The following is a 21,340-nucleotide window of genomic DNA, read 5'->3' as shown; positions in this document are numbered from 1 at the left end:
CGTATCTCCTTCCTCCATCTCCCAGATTACCTTAAGCAATCTTCTCAGTTGATCTGAAGTACATTTTCAGTGAGACCCAGAATGCAGGTGACTCCATTGTCTACACCTCCATTCACATTTCTCCTGAGTCCTACTACCATAAAACAAAACTACCTGCCTACCCCAGAGGTCCCAAAGACACATCTATACTTATCTTCTTTACCTCACATTTTATAAAGCCTCCTATGAAGCTTATCTTAATAAATGACACCTCTGTTACCTGAACTTGACATTAGAATTATCCTATGTTTTTCCCTTTCTCTAATTCCCCAAGTATACAATCAATGATCCAAGATCCAATCCTATGGATCTGTTATACCAGAATATTCCCAGCAGACCCCAGCAGAAATATGACACAAGTTGCTACTGCTGCTGCTGCTGCTATGTCGCTTCAGTCGTGTCCGACTCTGTGCGACCCCAGAGACGGCAACCCACCAGGCTCCTCCGTCCCTGGGATTCTCCAGGCAAGAACACTGGAGTGGGTTGCCATTTCCTTCTCCAATGCATGAAAGTGAAAAGTGAAAGTGAAGTCGCTCAGTCGTGCCCAACGCCTAGCGCCCTCGTGGACTGCAGCCCACCAGGCTCCTCCGTCCATGGGATTTTCCAGGCAAGAGTACTGGAATGGGTTGTCATTGCCTTCTCTACAAGTTGCTACAGACCTCCTCAATTCTATGCCCACCTTCTCACCCCCAATTCACATGAGAATCTATTCTCTTAACCTTCAGGGGCTTGGGGAGCTGAAGAAAGAGAAAGGAGATCAGTCTGGTGTGATAGTGAAATAGTATAGAAATAAGAACAGTACAGTATCTATTTCACAATCAGTTCAAAGGGACTATTCTGACCCTGTATAGAGAATGGGATGCATTATCAGTCACCTGGTTTTCCTGTATCTTGTGACACTCCTTCAACTGACCCTCCACAGAACTACAAGGGTAGTCTTTCAAAACCATTAACTTAATGATTTCATTTTCCTGTTAATGAGATATCAAAAACTTCCTATAGCTTCAAAGTGATACAACCTCTTTGCTTCCCTATTCTCCCCATCAGTCCCATGCTCTGGGGCTCCATTAGATCACTAGTAGTTACCAGAATATATCCTAGTGTTTCATGTCACCATGATCTCACATGTACTGTCCCCTCTTCTTGGGTTACCCTCCTCTTTCCTCACACAACCAATATGCTAATACTTATCTATTCTTTAAAATTATTCAGATTTTGCCCTCCAAGGAAAGTCTTCTTTGGCCCCTTGAATAATTTATATACCCATTGTATGTGTTCCCAAAGCATTCAACATTTGCCTCTATCACACTCACCAACTGTTGTAAGGTCTTTGAGGAAGTATTAGTCATCTTTCCTTTATCCCTGTACTGCCTGGCACATAATAAATACACAATAAATTTTTCTGTATGGTAATATAACTTTTTCATAGATGTATATTTTCCTAGTTCCAAACAAATTGGTTTACAAATATGTTTTGTGAGCTCAATCTGCTCAGAAGTTTTATAGACTCTATTCTGGGATATTGAAAGTCACCTCATACACCACACATAAATAATCAACTGTCAAACAGAATACAATAAAGTACACTAACTCCAAAACTGAATAAAATGTAAGCTGTTGTTCAGTTGCTCAGTCATGATCACCGACTCTGTGCAATCCCATCAGTTCAATTCAGTTGCTCAGTCATGTCCGGCTCTTTGCGACCCCAGGGACTGCAGCATACCAGGGATCCCTGACCATCACCAACTCCTGAAGTTTGCTCAAACTCATGTCCATTGAGTCGGTGATGCCATCCAACCATCTCATCCTCTGTCATCCCCTTCTCCTCCTGCCTTCAATCTTGTCCAACATCAGGGTCTTTTCCAATGAGTCAGCTCTTCACATCAGGTGGCCAAAGTATTGGAGTTTCAGCTTCAGCCTCAGTCCTTCCAGTGAATATTCAGGACTGATTTCCTTTAGGATTGACTGGTTGGATCTCCTTGCTGTCCAAGGGACTTTCAAGAGTCTTCTCCAACACCACAGTTCAAAAGCATCAATTCTTCAGTGCTCAGCTTTCTTTATAGTCCAACTCTTACATCCATACATGACTACTGGAAAAATCTTAACTTTGTAGACATAAGTTTGTTGGGAGAGTAATATCTCTGTTTTTTGATATTCTGTCTAGGTTGGTCATAGCTTTCCTTCCAAGGAGCAAGCATCCTTTAATTTCATGGCTGCAGTCACCATCTGCAGTGATTTTGGAGCCCGAGAAAATAGTCTCTGTTTCCCTTGTTTCCCCTTCTATTTGCCATGAAGCTATGGGACCAGAGATGGCAACCCACTCCAGTGTTCCTGCCTGGAGAATCCCAGGGACGGGGGAGCCTCGTGGGCTGCTGTCTATGGGGTCGCACAGAGTCAGACATGACTGAAGCAACTTAGCAGCAGCAGCATGGGACCAGATGCCATGATCTTAGTTTTCTGAATGTTGAATTGTAAAACAACTTTTTCACTCTCCTCTTTCACTTTCATCAAGAGACTCTTTAATTCCTCTTCACTTTCTGCCACAAGGGTGGTGTCATCTATGTATCTGAGATTATTGATATTTCTCCAGGCATTTTGATTTCAGCTTCTGCTTCATCCAGTCCAGTATTTTGCATGATGTACTCTGCACATAAGTTAAATAAGCAGGGCGACAATATACTGCCTTGACGTATTCCTTTCCTGATTTGGAACCAGTCTGTTGTTCCATCTTAGAACAGTCCAGTTCTAACTGCTGTTTCTTGACCTGCATACAGATGTCTCAGGAGGCAGGTCAGGTGGTCTGGTATTCCCATCTCTTGAAGAATTTTCCACAGTTTGTTGTGATCCATACAGTCAAAGGCTTTGGCGCAGTCAATAGAGCAGAAGTAGATGTTTTTCTGGAACTCTCTTGGTTTTTCGATGATCCAATGGATGTTGGCAATTTGATCTATCATTCCTCTGCCTTTCCTAAAACCAGCTTGAACATCTGGAAGTTCATGGTTCATGTACTGTTGAAGCCTAGCTTGGAGAATTTTGAGCATTACTTTGCTAGCATGTGAGATGGGTGCAATTGTGCGGTAGTTTGAGCATTCTTTGGCATTGCCTTTCTTTGGGATTGGAATGAAAACTGACCTTTTCCAGTCTTATGGCCACTGCTGAGTTTTCCAAATTTGCTGGCATATTGAGTGCAGTACTTTCACAGCATCATCTTCCAGGATTTGAAATAGCTCAATTGGAATTCCATCACCTCCACTAGCTTTGCTCACAGTGATCCTTCCTAGGGCCTACTTGACTTCACATTCCAGGATGTCTGGCTCTAGGTGAGTGATCACACCATCATGATTATCTGGGTCATTAAGATCTTTATTGTATAGTTCTTCTGTGTATTCTTGCCACCTCTTAATATCTTCTGCTTTTGTTAGGTCCATACCATATTTGTCCTTTATTGAGCCCATCTTTGCATGAAATGTTCCCTTGGCAAATTTCTTGAAGAGATCTCTAGTCTTTCCCATTCTATTGTTTTCCTCTATTTCTTTGCACTGATCACTAAGGGGCTTTCTTATCTCTCTGTGCTATTCTTTGGAATTCTGCATTCAAATGGAGGGCACAAACAAAACCTTGGATGCACCAGGACCCAAGAGAAAGGAGCTGTGACCCCCACAAGAGACTGACCCAGACTTGCCTGTGAGTGCCCAGAAGTCTCTGGTGGAGGCGTGGGTCAGCAGTGGCCTGCTACACGGTCAGGGGCATTGAGTGTGCCAGTGCATGCAGGAGACCTTTTGAAGGACACTGCCATTATCTTCATTAGCTCCACCATAGTTTTGCTTCAGGTCAAACAACAGGGAGGGAACACAGCCCCGCCCATCAACAGAAAATTGGATTAAAGATTTAGTGAGCATGGCCCTGCCCATCAGAACAAGACCCAGTTTCTCCCTCAGTCAGTCTCTCCCATCAGGAAGCTTCCATAAGCCTCTTACCCTTCTCCATTAGAGGGCAGACAGAATGAAAACAACAATCACAGAAAACTAACCAAACTAATCACATGGACCACAGCCTTGTCTAACTCAATGAAACTATGAGCCATGCTGTGTAGGGCCACCCAAGATGGACAGGTCATGGTGGAGAGTTCTGACAAAAGGTGGTCACTGGAGAAGGGAATGGAAAACCACTTCAGTATTCCTGCCTTGAGAATCCCATGAACAGTATGAAAAGGCAAAAAGATAGGACACTGAAAGATGAACTCCCCAGGTCGGTAGGTGCCCAATATGGCCCTGGAGAAGAGTGGAGTAATAACTCCAGAAAGAATGAAGAGATGGAGCCAAAGTGAAAATAACCCCCAGTTGTGGATGTAACTGGTGAAGGAAGTAAAGTCTGATGCTGTAGTGAGCAATATTGCATAGAAACCTGGAATGTTAAGTCCATGAATCAAGGTAAATTAGCAGTGGTGAAGCAGGAGATGGCAAGAGTGAACACTGACATTTTAGGTATCAGTGAACTAAAATGGACTGGAATGCGCAAATTTAATTCAGATGAACATTATATCTACTACTGTGGGCAAGACTCCCTTAGTAGAAATGGAGTAGCCCTCATAGTCAATAAAAGAGTCTGAAATGCACTACTTGGGTGCAATCTCAAAAATGACAGAATGATCTCTGTTCATTTCCAAGGCAAACCATTCAATATCACAGTAATCCAAGTCTATGCCCCGACCAGTAATACTGAAGTAGCTGAAGTTGAACAGTTCTATGAAGACCTACAAGACCTTCTAGAACTAACACCCAAAAAAGCTGTCCTTTTCATCACAGGGGACTGAAATGTAAAAGTAGGAAGTCAAGAGATACCTGGAGTAACAGGAAAATTTGGCCTTGGAGTACAAAACGAAGCAGGGCAAAGGCTAACAGAGTTTTGCCAAGAAAACACACTAGTCATAGCAAACACCCTCTTCCAACAACCCAAGAGAAGACTCTACATATGGACATCACCAGATAGTCAATACCAAAATCAGATTGATTATATTCTTTGCAGCCAAAGCTCTGTATAGTCAGCAAAACAAGACTGGGAGCTGACTATGGCTCAGATCATGAACTCCATATTGCCAAATTCAGATTTAAATTGAAGAAAGTGGGGAAAACCACTAGGCTATTAAGGTATGACCTAAATCAAATCCTTTATGATTATACAGTGGAAGTGACAAATAGATTCAAGGGATTAGATCTGATAGGCAGAGTGCCTAAAGAACTATGGACAGAGGTTCGTGACATTGTACAGGAGGCAGAGATCAAGACCATTTCCAAGAAAAAGAAATGCAAAAAGGCAAAATGGTTGTCTGAGGAGGCCTTACAAATAGCTGAGAAAAGAAAAGAAGCTAAAGGCAAAGCAGGAAATGAAAAGCTATACCCATTTAAATGTGACCCCATGGACTGCAGCAAATGTAAGTTAACTTTTATTAACTCAGCACCTTCTTCATATCTTGGAATTCTTCATAGGCATAATTATGGACATCAATTTCCTTTGTATTAAAATAAAAGAAGCTTACATAATGATAATGATTTTCAGCCTTGATCCTGGGATATTTGGTGTATTAATATTTATTATTTTTACCAGAATTAATTCTAAGTTGTATGGCATGCATTTTATAAGTGATTTTTCAAACAATCCTTCCAAGAATTTTGAAATAGAAGATATGGAGAGATCCCAGACTCCAAGCCAAATTCAGCTGGAATTGCAATGAAAGTCAATTTTTTTTCAAATTGTAACCTAGCTAGATATATCCAAATTCAGAGATCATTATGCTGTAAAACACATAAAAAACTCATAAAATGTCCTGCAGAGCTAAACCCTCTAAAGGTACATAACATACTCATTTGTCAAAGATGATTTGCTCAACTTGCTGGTGAGCAACTATTTATACAAAATTAATATGCAAGTCCAAAAGACAAAAATAGTCCTTTCTCTAACTTGCTAGTTCAGTTCAGTTCAGTTCAGTCGCTCAGTCGTGTCCGACTCTTTGAGCACGCCAGGCCTCCCTGTCCATCACCAACTCCCGGAGTTCACTCAGACTCATGTCCATCAAGTCAGTGATGCCATCCAGCCATCTCATCTTCTGTCATCCCCTTCTCCTCCTGCCCCCAATCCCTCCCAGCATCAGAGTCTTTTCCAATGAGTCAACTCTTCGCATGAGGTGGCCAAAGTACTGGAGTTTCAGCTTTAGCATCATTCCTTCCAAAGAAATCCCAGGGCTGATCTCCTTCAGAATGGACTGGTTGGATCTCCTTGCAGTCCAAGGGACTCTCAAAAGTCTTCTCCAACACCACAGTTCAAAAGCATCAATTCTTCGGTGCTCAGCTTTCTTCACAGTCCAACTATCCACACATGACCACTGGAAAAACCATAGCCTTGACTAGACAGACCTTTGTTGGCAAAGTAATGTCTCTGCTTTTCAATACGCTATCTAGGTTGGTCATAACTTTCCTTCCAAGGAGTAAGAGTCTTTTAATTTCATGGCTGCAGTCACCATCTGCAGTGATTTTGGAGCCCCCCAAAATAAAGTCTGACACTGTTTCCACTGTTTCCCCATCTATTTCCCATGAAGCGATGGGACCAGATGCCATGACCTTAGTTTTCTGAATGTTGAGCTTTAAGCCAACCTTTTCACTCTCCTCTTTCACTTTCATCAAGAGGCTTTTAGTTCCTCTTCACTTTCTACCATAAGTGTCGTGTCATCTGCATATCTAAGGTTATTGATATTTCTCCCAGAAATCTTGATTCCAGCTTGTGCTTCTTCCAGCCTATCATTTCTCATGATGTACTCTGCATAGAAGTTAAATAAGCAGGGTGACAATATATAGCCTTGATGTACTCCTTTTTCTATTTGGAACCAGTCTGTTGTTCCATGTCCAGTTCTAACTGTTGCTTCCTGACCTGCATATAGGTTTCTCAAGAGGCAGGTCAGATGGTCTGGGATTCCCATCTCTTTCAGAATTTTCCACAGTTTATTGTGATCCACACAAAAGCTTTGGCATAGTCAATAAAGCAGAAATAGATGTTTTTCTGGAACTCTCTTGCTAAGATACTTGCTAAGTACCTTCTATTTTCAAAAATACTGGATACATATTTTTCCAAATAAACATAAAAGATCTCTTCCTGAACATTGTACTAGAAACATAGCATCTAACTTAAATATTATAACTCTTGAAAAAAAACCCTTTATTTGAATAAGTCATGTATGCCCCATGAACAATTAGCAGACTCTCTATTATAATTTGAAATGCCTTTCACATTAAGCATGTGTTATTACTTTATGTATGAAAATGAAGATACTGAGTTGCCACTAGTGTGACTTGCATTTTGAGTTGTTTTTTCAAACAGGAATAATAGGTTTTCTCTTAGCCACCCACTTTTGAGCAGTGGCTGCTATGTGTGAGATGGCCACCTGGAATTCTTGCATTGTCTATAGCCTCATAATAGAGATTTAGTCTGCAAAATAGGCATTTGAAAGGATAGAACTGATGACCTTGACTTCAGCCTCATGTATAGTAGAGTTCAACCAACCAAGATAACTAATCTTAAAGGTACACTAACCATAACTCAATAAAGCAAATTACGCATTCAGAAATAAAACTGGATGGATGTTTCTGGAGATATTAATACCATACGCGTGGTTGTTCTCACTTAAAAATTAAATTTCATTGATGAATACTGACAGCTTCCCTGCATGCTCATGCGTGCTCGGTTGCTTTGGTCATGTCTGTGACCCTATGGGCAGTAGCCTGCCAGGCTTCTCTGTCCATTGGATTCTCCAGGCAAGAACACTGGAGTGGGTTGCCATGCCCTCCTCCAGGGGATCTTCCTGACCGAAGGATCAAACTGCCATCTCCTGAGTCTCCTGCACTGCAGGCAGATTCTTTATGGCTGAACCACTGAGGAAGCCCAAATAGCTTCCTAAAGAGCCAAACTAAAAAAATCCATTAAATTAGCACATACTTCAATCTGAACTCTAGTCCTTTGATACATAAAATCTTGGATGATGGTGTTTGTCACCAGCTAATGTTATATCTTCCCTTTTCAGACAGTTTTTCCCAGATGATAAGTCTCTTCTTCACATTCTGCAACTTTTTATTAGCACTTCTCCATGAAATGGACCTTTTTATTTTTAACTTTGCCTAGATTAAATTCCCTTTGATGTATATTTGATGTATATTTCAAGCTTCCCCTTTGAAAAGCTCAGCATTATAGACCTCACTGCCTCCTTATTCAAATGGCAGACACGATACTGTTCCCTTCTCTAATCACAGCAGCATCTCCTAACAGAAGCTATTCCAAGGTTCTTAGGGGGAAAAATCATGTTTAATCTATTAGAAGAAATATAAGATGGCAGGATTTCATTTTTCTAATATATATACATACGTCTGTGCATGTATACTAAGTCACTTCAGTTGTGTACAACTCTGCAACCCTGTGGACTGTAGCCCACACCAGGCTCCTCTGTCCATGGGATTCTCCAGGCAAGACTACTGGATTACATTGCCATGACCTCCTTCAGAGGATCTTCCCCACCCAGGGGAAGATTAAACCCACCTCTCATATCTCCTGCACTGGCAGGCAGGTTCTTTATCACTAGCGCCCCCTGGGAAGATAAAAGAAACACAAGAAAGTGCTGCTTAAAGCTTTTTGTTTTGTTTTGTTACAAAAGCAACATGAAGGATTGGTGTAATTAATTACAATTATTGTGGCTTAATTTGACTACTGTGGGACTTGGAATGTAATGTCTAAAAAACAACAAGATGAAGTTCAAATGAAGGGTTCAGATCTCAGACAAAGATAAATTCAGAAGTAATAAAACAGCTAAACTGACAAGATTATTCCAGCTTTTGTTTTTCCTGTCAATAGAGGGACATTTATTCACTTTAAGTACCATTTTCAAAGAAACATGACAGAAAATTAAAGAGCTATAAAGTCTACAGAAGGGACTATCACTCGAATAAAAGAAAATAAAAGAACCTAAATCCCAAATGTTTGGAAGATCCTCTAGAGTAGGACATGGCAACCTGCTCTAGTATTCTTGCCTAGAAAATTCCATGGACAGAGGAGTCTGGCACACTACAGTCTATGGGGTCACAAAGAGTTTGACACTCCAAAATCACTGCAGACGGCAACTGCAGCCATGAAATTAAAAGACACTTGCTCCTTGGAAGAAAAGCTATGACAAAACTAAACATCATATTAAAAAGCAGAGACATCACTTTGCCACCAAAGTCATATAATCAAAGCTATGATTTTTCAAGTAGTCATGTACGGATGTGAGAGTTGGACCATAAAGAAGGCTGAGTGCCAAAGAATTGACACGCTTGAGTTGTGGCGCGGGAGAAGACTCTTGAGAGTCCCTTGGACAGCAAGGAGATCCAACCAGTCAATCCTAAAGGAAATCAATCCTGAATATTCATTGGAAGGACTGATGCTGAAGCTGAAGCTCCAATATTTTGGCCACCTGAGCAAAGAGACGACCCGTTGGAAAAGACTTTGAGGCTGGGAAAGATTCAGGGCAGAAAGAGAAGGGGGCAACAGAGGATGAAACAGTTGGATGGTACCATCGATTCAATGGACATGAGTCTAAGCAAACTCCAGGAGATAGCGAAGGACAGGGAAGCCTGGTATGCTGCAGTCCATGGGGTCTCAAACAGTCAGATATGATTGAGCGACTGAACAACAACAAAGGACATGGAAGCAACCTAGATATCCATTAGCAGATGAATGGATAAAGAAGGTGTGGTACATATACAATGGAATATTACTCAGCCATAAAAAGAACACATCTGAGTCAATCCTAATGAGGTGGATGAACCTTGAGCCCATTATATAGAGTGAAGTCAGAAAGAGAGAAACAAATATCAAATAATAATGCATATATATGGAATCTAGAAAGATGGTACTAATGAGCTATTTGCAGAGCAGCAATGGAGATGAAGACATAGAGAAGAGCCTTGTGGACAGAGTAGAGCAAGGAGAGGATGGGAAGAATTTAGAGAGTAGCATGGAAACATATAAATAACCATACTTAAAACAGATAGCCAGTGGAAATTTGCTGTATGATACAGGAAGCTCAAATCAGGTGCTCTGTGACTAACTAGAAGAGTGGAATGGGGTGGGAGGTGGGAGAGAGGTTCAGGATGGAGAGGACATATGTATACCTATGGCTGATTCATATTGATGCATGGCAGAAACCAACACAATATTGTAAAGCAAGTATCCTCCAATTTACAAAAAAAAGAAATGTGTTGTGAAAGATCACCTGGTGGCATTTAAAGAATAGATGTAAAATGAGAATGAAAAGAAGCTGAGATTCTATTTAGAAGACTAAGTAGACTAGTCTAGGTGGGAGCTAATGAGGGACTGAGCTGAAGTGAGATAATGAGAATGAACGAAACAGACAGAGGTGAGCAGCACCTCCCAAACTGCTAGCTGTGTGGGTGTTAATAAGTGATGTGATGGGGGGAAATGGTTCTTATTCATTTAATTTTGGAAATGCTAGGTTAAACTGTTTATCCTGATGTGTATCTATAGGTTGTACACTATGAATTTTTAAGTAGCACTTGAATAATTGATTTAGACTGGTGATTTTAGTTGAATCTTACTATTAAGAGAAATCAGATTTTACTATATTAACAAGGTTACTCATTTTTTTTCAGATTTATAAGAATTAAGAGCCTTGAGAAGATTTTGCTTATAAAAATAGATTACAGTGTTTGTGAGATAAATCAAAGGTATTAAATTCAAAAGTAAAGGTTGACAGGTTTAAGTGAGTCTAATTAACTATGTTTTTGAATGTTCCTAAATATTAATCCAAAGCTCCTTGAAAAGTGATAGCTAAAAATTGTTAAACTTATAAAAAGAATAAGATTTGTAAGGTGAACCTGAAAGCTAATGCATGAACTTTTGGGGGTTTTGGTTGTTAGTTTGAGAGTTTTTTTTCACTTGTAACTTCAAAAATTAAATGATAATTTTAAATATCAAAGTTATTTTTTTCTGCAAATGAAAGCCTCCCCAATCTCAGAAAAGTCAGCAGTGATTGATGAGTAGACTATGGAATCCTCAGAGAGAGCCCTTTGGGTAGACTGGTGGGCGCTGAGCACAGAATTTCTGGTGGTGAAGATACAGAGGCAGAGTCATAGATTCTTTTATTACTTTCCTATTGCTGCTGTTGCAAAAAAAAAAAAAAATAGTACAACTGAGTGACTGAAAAAAACACAAATGTATTCTCTTACAGATCTGAAGGTCAGAAATATAAGATGAATCTCACTGGGCTAAAATCGAGGAGTCAGGAGAGCTGTTTTCTTTCTTTCTGGAAGCTCTGAGGAAGAATTGATTTCCTCGCCTTTCTTAGCTTTTAAAGGCATTCTTAGCTTATGGCCTCTTCAACCATTTTCAAAACCAGCAGTGTACCATCTTTGAAACTCTCTTATCTTATGCCTCACTCTTCCATCTTTTAGGAATCCCTGTGATTACCTTGAGCCCATTCAGATAATCCAGGATTTCCCCATCTCAGGATCCTTAATTCGATCATATATATAAAAATACCTTTTGCCAGGGACAAGGATCTGAACACCCAAGGGAGGTCATTATTCTCTGACCACGATTATCATTCAAAACACTTAATAAAATAGGAAGACAGTTTATGGCATTGATACTTTGCATGACAAAAAGTTTATTTTATTTATTTGGCTTTGGCATGCCAGATCTTTCGGAGGCCCTGGTGGCTCAGATGGTAGAGTCTCCCTGCAGTGCAGGAAACCCAGGTTCCATCCCTGTGTTGGGAAGATCCACTGGAGAAGGAAATGGCAACCCACTCCAGTACTCTTGCCTGGAAAATTCCATAGATGGAGGAGCCTAGCAGGCTACAGTCCAGGGGGTCGCAAAGAGTTGGACATGACTGAGCAACTTCACTTTTTCACTTTCACTTTGCAAGATCTTTAGTTAGAGCATGTGAGATCAAGTTTTCTGACCAGGGATCCCACTCAGGCCCCAACACTAGGAGTGCAGAGTCCTAGCCACTGAACTACCGGGGAAGTTCCAACAAAAAATATAATGGAAGTGTATTTGGTAGGCAGAAAAACAAACTAGTTAAGAAGGAAGGAAAAAATTAAAGAAGAAAATACTGACAAAGTGGGTCCAAGGGAACCCAGATGGAGGGTCACTCTTGCAAACGAAAGATGGAGACTCTTTCTTGGGTCAGGAGCAGAGAACAAGAGGAAGAGTCAAAGTGTCAATAGATTTAGATAAAAAGGAGGAGGTTGGAGGACTTCATCTCAGTAATTTGAATTATTTCAGTGGAAATGAGCAGCCCTACAGATAAGATGAAAATGGCAACCCACCCCAGTACTCTTGCCTAGAAAATCCCATGGACAGAGGAGCCTGGTGTCCATGGGGTCGCAAAGAGTCGGACACAACTGAGTGACTTCACTTCACTTTCACTTTCACAGATAAGATGAATGAATTTAAAGTTCTAGTTAATATTCCTCCTCCTGAACCCTCCTAAGCTCCTACTCACTTCCTTTAAAATCACTAAATCACCATTAACCCCACTCCATGCCATTTTCATTGGACTTTTGTATATATTAATAGTTAACTAAATGTGAAGCAATATAATCTGGATTCAGACTGCCTAGATTTGCATTCTCATTTTCATCACTTAATAGCAACTTGAACTGCATTTTAAGAAAACAGAAAAATAACTTGTCTGTGCCTCAGTGTCTCATATATATAACTGAGATAATAATAGCATAAGATTATTATGAAGATTAAATGTTTTAGCAAATTTTAAATGCTTAGATCAGCGCCTGGCACAGTGGGGGAGGAATATAATAAATATTAGCTCTTATTATTTTCAAGAATCTTTCATGGATATATACTGATCAATATTGATATTTACAGCTTTATTTGTGAACCTCAAATTTGCAATGATTTACTCACATATTTATAATTTTTGAAAATCTATATACACAACTGCAATATGGTATAGACTTAAATACATTGATCAGCACTGCACTGAAAACATAAAATGCTGGATAAAATATTTTAAAACCTTAGTGGATGGATAAAATGGCAAGGAATTAAAGAATAGGCTTCCCCAATGGCTCTGCAGTAAAGAATCCCCCTGCCAATGCAGGAGACATGGACTTGATCCCTGGGTCAGAAAGACCCCCTGGATAAGGGCATGACAATCCACTTCAGTATTCTTGCCTGGAAAATCTCATGGACACAGGAGCCTAGTGGGCTACAGTCAATAGGGCTGCAAAGAGTTGGACACAATTGAGCGACTGAACATGCACCCATGCAAGCAAAAAACGTAGTAAAACTGAAACCTAGAGGGGAAAATAGAACAGTGAGGTTCATTTAGGCCTTGAGTCCATTTACCAAACGAGGTGAACCTGAGTTTTTCATGTTTTACAACCCTTGAGGGCCTGAGAAGTAAGACTTAAGTTGAAGCATCTGATAAGAAACTATCAGACCTAGAGAACAGACTATGGACATGGGGAGAGGGGAGGAGGGGGAAGGGGAGATGTATGGAGAGAGTAACATGGAAACTTACATTGCCATATGTAAAATAGATAACCAATGTGAATTTGCTCTATGACTCAGGGAATTCAAACAGGGTCTCTGTAACAAGCTAGGAGGGTGGGATGGGGAGGGAGCTGGGATGGACGTTTGGGAGGGAGGAGACATGGGTTTACCTATGGCTGATTCTTGTTGATGCTTGACAGAAAATAACAAAATTCTGTAAAGCAATTATACTTCAATTAAAAAATAAATAAATGTAAAAAAAAAAGAACAGAAACTCTCTGCAAATAAACATGGGACTCTAAAGAACAACACTCCCAAACTAAGAATAAATTAGTAATGATCCCTAATCTCCACTGAGACTTGCAAAGAAAACTGCTTATCTCAAATTTATTTGTAAACACAGCTGGCCTTCATGCGGGTTTATAGCCTAAATTCATACTATCTGAATGGAGCAGAAAGCCTCAAGCCTATATGCTTAAATTTTCAACAACTTTATGTACATATATGCACAGTATACTTAGCAGTTGTGTGATTATGAGTAATGGGATATTTTAAGGACTTGCTTTATGAAAGTTCTACAACTGAAGTTGACTTTTCTTTTTATGGATATAAAATTACATTTTTTGGTATATCTTTTTGTTTGTTGATATCACTTTCCTAAACATGAGCACAACTCTTTTTCTACCTATGGTCTTATTAAGTAAAGTTTCACTCCTAGCAAATATCCATGTATTGTCTAAGAACCATTATAGAGGCACCCAACTAGGAATCTGAATGAGATAAACTTGGTTATACCTCCTCTTCTTTTTAAAATGTAAATTATATTCCATTTCTCTGTTTCTCTTCCCCATATTTAGGAAAGTGTCAGAAACAAAAATTTAAGTTACAAAATTGAGGCTACTGACACAGGCTACTTAAATTGAAAAAAGAAGGGAAAACCACTAGGCTATTAAGGTATGACCTAAATCAAATCCCTTATGATTATACAGTGGAAGTGACAAATAGATTCAAGGGATTAGATCTGATAGACAGAGTGCCTGAAGAACTATGGATGGAGATTCATGACACTGAACAGGAAGACAGTGATCAAGACCATCCCCAAGAAAAAGAAATGCAAAAAGGTAAAATGGTTGTCTGAGGAGGCGTTCAGAGAAGGCAATGGCACCCCACTCCAGTACCCTTGCCTGGAAAATCCCATGGACGGAGGAGCCTTGTAGGCTGCAGTCCATGGGGTCGCTAAGAGTCGGACATGACTAAGCGACTTCACTTTCACTTTTCACTTCCATGCATTGGAGAAGGAAATGGCAACCCACTCCAGTGTTCTTGCTTGGAGAATCCCAGGGACGGAGGAGCCTGATGGGCTGCCGTCTATGGGGTCGCACAGAGTCAGACACAACTGAAGCAACTTAGCAGCAGCAGCAGAGGAGGCCTTACAAATAGCTGAGAAAAGAAGAGAAGCTAAAGGCAAAGGAGAAAATGAAAGATATGCCCATTTGAATGCAGAGTTCCAAAGAATAGCAAGGAGAGACGAGAAAGCCTTCCTCAGGGATCAATGTAAAGAAACAGAGGAAAATACTAAAATGGAAAAGACTAGAGATCTCTTCAAGAAAATTAGAGATACCAGGGGAACATTTCATGCAAAGATGGGCACAATAAAGAACAGAAATGTTATGGACCTAACAGAAGCAGAAGATAATAAAAAGAGGTGGCAAGAATACACAGAAAACTATATAAAAAAGATCTTCATGACTCAGATAATCGTGATGATGTGATCACTCACCTAGAGCCAGACATTCTGGAATGCAAAGTTAGGTGGGCCTTAGGAAGCATCACTGTGAGCAAAGCTAGTGGAGGTGATGGAATTTCAGTTGAGCTATTTCAAATCCTAAAAGATGATGCTATGAAAGTGCTGCACTCAATATGTCAGCAAATTTGGAAAACTCAGCAGTGGCCGCAGGACTGGAAATGATCAGTTTTCATTCCAATCCCAAAGAAAGGCAATGCCAAAAAATACTCGAACTACCACACAATTGCACCCTTCTCACTTGCTAGCAAACCCACTCCAGTGTTCTTGCCTGGAGAATCCCAGGGACAGAGGAGCCTAGTGGGCTGCCGTCTATGGGGTCGCACAGAGTCGGACATGACTGAAGCAACTTAGCAGCAGCAGCACATGGTTAGTAAAGTAATGCTCAAAATTCTCCAAGCTAGGCTTCAACAGAACATGAACCGTGAACTTTCAGATGTTCAAGCCGGGTTTAGATAAGGCAGAGGAACCAGAGATCAAATTGCCAACATCCATTGGATCATCGAAAAAGCAAGAGAGTTCCAGAAAAGCATCTACTTCTGCTTTATTGACTATGCTAAAGACTTTGACTGTGTGAATCACAACAAACTGTGGGAAATTCTGAAAGAGATGGGGATACCAGACTACCTGACCTGCCTCCTGAGAAATCTGTATGCAAAGTAATGTCTTTGTAACAAGAAATTTGTTTTAACATTTGGAGTGAATTTTTTAAATACATGTTTTGGTGAGATTTCAAAAATGAATATAAGGTAATAATGATATATACCATTTCAAATTGGAAACAACTAAAAAGATTTATAGATTTAAAAAAAAATAATCATCAAGTGTCTACCCAGAAGAAAAATCGTCAGTCAATAAGCTAATACCAGCTTTTCTACGAATGGGGCTTAAAATTTTATATGGATTCTAATATACAGTTTGCTATATAACACACAACAATATCTCATTTGAAACTTGATACTCAAAATCAGTTCAAACAGAATTTGAATGTCCAAACAAGACCAAAAAAATCAAATATGCTATAAAAATACTTTTTCTTAAAACTAGTTATTGTACCAGGGCAGCCAAAAATATTTTGTTCTAGAATTCATTTCATGCTGGCCTGGAGAAAATATTGTTGAGAAGCTGTGGTAGTCATGGGAACTGCTCACAAATATTCTGACTTTCTCTCATTCCAGGAATGTGCCTTTTGATTGCGCTTTTCTGCCTATGTGAAATTAGAGGTTGCCATACGACTTGCTTTGGCCAATAAAACATGAAAAGTGACATGTGTTAATTGTATTGGGGAGTTTTAAGAGCTAGTGAATGATTTGCCATTACCTTTCTTTACCCTCTGCCATGGCACTGCTCCTGATAATAACAGCTGCTCAACCTGGGTCCCAGACAAAGCAGGGCAAAGCCCCTAGTGCTGCCCCATTCTGCATACATACTATGAGTAAGAAATAAACCTTTGTGCTTTTAAGCCACTGAAACTATGGGTTGCTTTTGCTGAATGAGCATGAACCAGCCTTTCTTAATTAATAAAAAGTCTCTACAGAGTTTCTACACTTCTGTAGAACATTTGACCTAACCTGCAGTGCTTAACCTCTAGTGTTTAAGGGCTTCCCAGGTGGCACTCGCGGTAAAGAACCTGCCTTCCAATGCAGGAAACATAAGAGATGCAGGTTTGATCCCTGGGTTGGGAAGATCCCCTGGAGGAGAGTGTGGCAACCCACTCCACTATTCTTGCCTGGAGAATCCCACAGAGCATGGTGGGCCACAGTCCATAGGGTCACAAAGAGTCAGACACAACTGAAGTGACTTAGCACACATAATGCTTAAATTCCAAATTAGAAGATCCAGATTCCGTATTCAGAAACATTTTCTCAGTGACACAAAATCTCAGGATGTGGTGCCAAGTAAAGCGGTAGAATTGTCTTTTCAGGCAGTGTTTGAGAAGAGAATGGTGTCTAATCTGGCTTAGGTTACAAGCTGCCTAATGATAAGGCATTATATTATATAACCACTCAAATTTCCTCCAGACTTATGGTTTTACACTCTTTAGTATAATACAATGGCTAGAAAGAAATAGGTCACAGAGAAAAGCAGTATGGTTCATATTCTAGGCTAATCAGCAAATTCCATAGAATATGTTGGTTATTTTAATATTCACAGTGACTCTTTAAAACTATTAAAATAAAACTGGTGAAGTATAACAGCCCTTTTTATAAATTAAAAATTAAGGCCCCAGCAGTGCCTGTAATGTGTATAGTATAAAACAGTCACTTTTTCTTTCATTTAAAAACAAGTTTATCATTAATGAAATTCCAATCACTAGACTAGACCCCACAGATAGAAAGATAAATAGGAAATGGTTCCTATTCTCCAGGGCCTTATAGAGGCCCAGTAATCACCTAAAACTCTGATTACAGGACAATGTGTTAAATGCTATAGTTGAGGGAATATAAATATATTCACTTATAAATATATAAATATGTATTTAATATGTGTAAATAGTAAAGTAATGCTCAAAATTCTCCAAGCCAGGTTTCAGCAATACATGAACCGTGAACTTCCAGATGTTCAAGCTGGTTTTAGAAAAGGCAGAGGAACCAGAGATCAAATTGCCAACATCCGCTGGATCATGGAAAAAGCAAGAGAGTTCCAGAAAAACATCTATTTCTGCTTTATTGACTATGCCAAAGCCTTTGACTGTGTGGATCACAATCAACTGTGGAAAATTCTGAAAGAGATGGGAATACCAGACCACCTGACCTGCCTCTTGAGAAACCTATATGCAGGTCAGGAAGCAACAGTTAGAACTGGACATGGAACAACAGACTGGTTCCAAACAGGAAAAGGAGTACGTCAAGGCTGTATATTGTCATCCTGCTTATTTAACTTTTATACAGAGTACATCATGAGAAACGCTGGGCTGGAAGAAGCACAAGCTGGAATCAAGATTGCTGGGAGAAATATCAATAACCTTAGATATGCAGATGACACCATCCTTATGGTAGAAAGTGAAGAGGAACTAAAAAGCCTCTTGATGAAAGTGAAAGTGGAGAGTGAAAAAATTGGCTTAAAGCTCAACATTCAGAAAACAAAGATCATGGCAGCCGGTCCCATCACTCCATGGGAAATAGATGTGGAAACAGTGGAAACAGTGACAGACTTTATTTTGGGGGGCTCCAAAATCACTGCAGATGGTGATTGCAGCCATGAAATTAAAAGACGCTTACTCCTTGGAAGGAAAGTTATGACCAACCTAGATAGCATATTCAAAAGCAGAGACATTACTTTGCCAACAAAGGTCCATCTAGTCAAGGCTATGGTTTTTCCCATGGTCATGTATGGATGTGAGAGTTGGGCTGTGAAGAAAGCTGAACACCGAAGAATTGATGCTTTTGAACTGTCATGCTGGAGAAGACTCTTGAGAGTCCCTTGGACTGCAAGGAGATCCAACCAGTCCATTCTAAAGGAGATCAGCCCTGGGATTTCTTTGGAAGGACTGATGCTAAAGCTGAAAATCCAATACTTTGGCCACCTCATGCGAAGAGTTGACTCATTGGAAAAGACTCTGATGCTGGGAGGGATTGGGGGCAAGAGGAGAAGGGGATGACAGAGGATGAGATGGCTGGATGGCATAACCGACTTGATGCACATGAGTTTGGGTGAACTCCAGGAGTTGTTGGTGGACAGGGAGGCCTGGCATGCTGCAATTCATGGGGTCGCAAAGAGTCAGACACGACTGAGTGAACTGAACTGAACTGAAATATATTTAATATATTTAATTATATTATTATTTTGTATATATTATATTATCATTTTAATTATAAAATATTTTACTTCTATTAAAAATATATACATATATTTAATATATAAATATATATATTCACTTACATAAATATATTCAATTAAATATAGCTTTAAGTGATCACAGAGGGGTAAGAAAATAAGGAACAAGATATGTCAAAGAAGGCTTCCAAAGAGAAAAACATCCATGTCATTAACTGGTGATGAAATGTTATGTATGTATGTATACCTATACATAGTGAGAAAAAGAGATACATATATACATATTTAAATTCAGATTTTAGCTGCTGTAAATGCATGATGTTTGCCTTTAAAATGGATGTGAAAAGGAACGGAACATTTTGGAACAGAAACAGTAAGGCATAGCAAGTTTGGGTTTATCAATTTTCAAAAGACACCTTAAACATGATGACCTCTGTCTTTGATAATTCAAAAGAATTGCATGATCCTAAAAGGTCTTGGGTTGTTACCTAAGGTTAGTAACCTTTAACCTCTGAACCTCAATTTCTGATCTATAAATTAGATATAACACCTACACTGAAGGACTGTTCTGAGGATTAGGAATAACAAAGCATCTGGCATGTAGCTTGCAAATAATTTGCCTTCAGTTAATATCGGTTACTGTTATAGTTGTTGGATGTGTTATTGTTAGAAATAGGAAGACAAACTGAAACTGCACTGACCTTGAAACATGCTGTGGAAGTCATGCTTTTGAACTAAGCCTTGTCAGGACTTTGTTACTTATTATCTTTCTATTTTCATGTTTTTGTAAAAGTATGCTATAACTCACACACACAAATTTAGCATCTGGGTTCTTTGATTATTTGAATTTAGAATCAACAGGAGTTTATAGGTTTTAAGGAAATGAAAGGAGTAGAAGCAGAAACATGATAAAGTGGAAAATGGATGAGGAAATGAAGGATTCAAAGACATCTGGCAACTTCAGTCATCGAATCAAAATATTCATGGAGCAATGGTTACTGCTGGAGGCTTCTCCCAGGCATAAAATATCACAAGCATCTTTAACATTCCTTCTCCACTCTACAAGTAAGGCAAACTATTCCATAGCTAATAAGTGCCTGGGGTGGTTATTATTTTACCTCTTGGTTACATAAATTACTCAAAAATAGCACCCATGTTTTCTAAATATCTGTGCAAAAATTTTAAACAGTAGATACAAAATAAAATAATAAGAAATGAGAGCAGATATAATCTCATCTAACAAGCTTTTTATATGCACTCCATTTTGTAAAATAAGATGAGAACACAGTCAAGAGATTAGAATAATTTCTCTTTATCACTGAAGCTGATTAGGAAGTGAAGATTTAGCAATTAGATGGGTAATGTTATACATAAAATAACATCTGTGCTTAGAAACTCAAATCTGTATTGTTAAGATATGTTGAGAGAAAATTCTCTGTGGGTCTCCCATGTTTCTTCAAGTCTTGCAAGCAGAAGCACTGACAGGTTTTGTTCCAGACTGTCTCTTCAAGGAAGTTTGTATAGCAAACAACCTTGAAAAATGGATAAAGTATCTTCCTGTGAAACGGGAGGGAAGAGGGCAGGGCACAACCTTTAAAAGACTGACAGAGCCAAAAGACATAGACATACACTGATTAGAACCAAATAGGTCCAAGATGGGGAAGAAGTCGACTTTTACTAGACCTTGAGCCTCAATATAGAGAAGGCAATGGCACCCCACTCCAGTACTTTTGCCTGGTGAATCCCATGGATGGAGGAGCCTGGTGGGCTGCAATCCATGGGGTCGCTAGGAGGCAGACACGACTGAGCGACTTCACTTTCACTTTTCACTTTCATGCATTGGAGAAGGAAATGGCAACCCACTCTAGTGTTCTTGCCTGGAGAATCCCAGGGATTGGGGAGCCTGGTGGGCTGCCGTCTCTGGAGTCGCACAGAGTCGGACACAACTGAAGCAACTTAGCAGCAGCAGCAGCAGGGCCTCAATATATGCTCATTATAATACATCAACAAGCTAAATGACACACCCACAGACACCATGACAGTTCCAAGGTTGACTACAAATGTCAAAAAGTGGGCAGTGGCCCAATTCCTGGAAATCCTCACCTCTTCCTCAAAATAGCTGGCATACTCCTCCTACTCATTAGTCTATGAAATTACCCACCC

The 21,340-nt window shown here is 39.7% G+C and overlaps 1 long non-coding RNA gene across 2 annotated transcripts in view; it reads right to left on the bottom strand.

Annotated features, from left to right (window-relative positions):
• The window catches only part of LOC147349178 (uncharacterized), a 137,770-nt gene that overhangs the window by 63,827 nt on the left and 52,603 nt on the right, over window positions 1-21,340 (bottom strand). The gene's annotated exons all lie outside the window — the stretch shown is intronic.

Source organism: Bos grunniens, chromosome 21 (assembly GCF_055505025.1).
Source record: "Bos grunniens cultivar Pamir isolate PY7600 chromosome 21, Bosgru_T2T1.0, whole genome shotgun sequence".
Lineage (NCBI taxonomy): Eukaryota > Metazoa > Chordata > Mammalia > Artiodactyla > Bovidae > Bos > Bos grunniens.
This window is presented reverse-complemented; position numbering and strand designations above follow the sequence as displayed.